This window comes from Lepus europaeus, chromosome 1 (assembly GCF_033115175.1).
Source record: "Lepus europaeus isolate LE1 chromosome 1, mLepTim1.pri, whole genome shotgun sequence".
NCBI classification, from domain to species: domain Eukaryota; kingdom Metazoa; phylum Chordata; class Mammalia; order Lagomorpha; family Leporidae; genus Lepus; species Lepus europaeus.
The window spans coordinates 36930417-36931748 of NC_084827.1; positions in this window are offsets into that span (position 1 = coordinate 36930417).

Genomic DNA, 1332 nt, shown 5'->3' on the forward strand with positions numbered 1-1332 from the left:
ACGAGAGAGATTTTCTATCTTGTCCATGAAGGATTTCTGTAGTTCAAGAATTTGTTTTTGAGAACTTCTTAATGTTCTTGTCAATTTTTTGAGATCCACTTCTTGCATTTCTTCGATATCATCTTCATAATCTTGAATTGGGGTGTCTTTTTCATTTGGGGGCGTCATAGTGTCTTCCTTGTTCTTGCTAGCTTGGTTTTTGCATTTGTTGTTTGGCATGTTGGAGATATTTGGTTTCTTCACTGTGGTGTTTTTTCTTGTTACACTATGGTTCTATATTAAGTGGACTGCCTGCTTTCAGTGGAGCCTTAGAGGCTTGAGATGAGTGTGGCCTGAGAGCTGTGTTTGGTTCCTCAGGGTTGAGGGTGTGTCAAAGATGACACTCCCAGGTTAGGTGTGGTAAATCTCTCTTTCTTTTTTTGATTCAAAAGGGAAGTAATTCCACACAGCTGAATGCACAGCTGAATGTAATTGGAGGTAGTTAGCAGGCAAATGATATACCCACAGGAGCCAGAGATCAGAAGCTCTTTCCCAAGGACCACACAGGGAATCTCTGTTGCCCTCAGTGTGGGCTCCAATTCTTCTGCAGTCTCCCACTGGGTTGCCAAGTTAGATCCTAATCTCCTGTTATTTCACCCCTCCCCCCAGAGTCAGGTTTTTCTGCTCGGCTCAGAGCCTGTGCAGACCTGAGGTCGCCCTGCTTATGACGTATGACCAAAATGGCACCTGCTCTGTCTTGCTGGCCTTTGAGGGTTGAGTGGAGAGAGAGAAACTTGTGTCCGTATTGGTCACTTTTTTAATTTTTTTCCTCTCTCTCTTCTAGTTAGCCTGGTGAATTTTTCCCCACGGAGTTTCAAGCCTCGTTCCCTCTAGCCTCCTCTTTCCGCTTGCCCGCTGGTGTCTCGGGCTATTGAGGTTCGGCTCACCTCGCGTTCCAGCGCTGGTGTGTTGAGTCTGCCGCTGGTGTCCCGAACTTGGGCTCCCACGCTCTCCATGCAGGTCCACTGTGAATCACTAGTTCCGGAAGAGTTTCCTCTGCTGTTTCATCCCCTACTCTTCCTTGACCCTGCAGTATCTCCACTTATATTAAACTGTCTCTCCCCCAGACTAATAGTGTGCTCCCTGCCTATTCCGCCATCTTGCCGCTCTCAGAATATTAATTTTCTTATACATGTATTTTCTTTATTTTTTAAACCATTTTGTGAAATCATTTCTAAATGGGAAGTATAAAATAGAAGTTGTGAAAAATAGATTCCACTGTAAGTAACTGTGAAACTAATTCCTTTGATACTTTTGTCTTTTAGTTAAATGGCTTGTGTTTTATTTTCTATT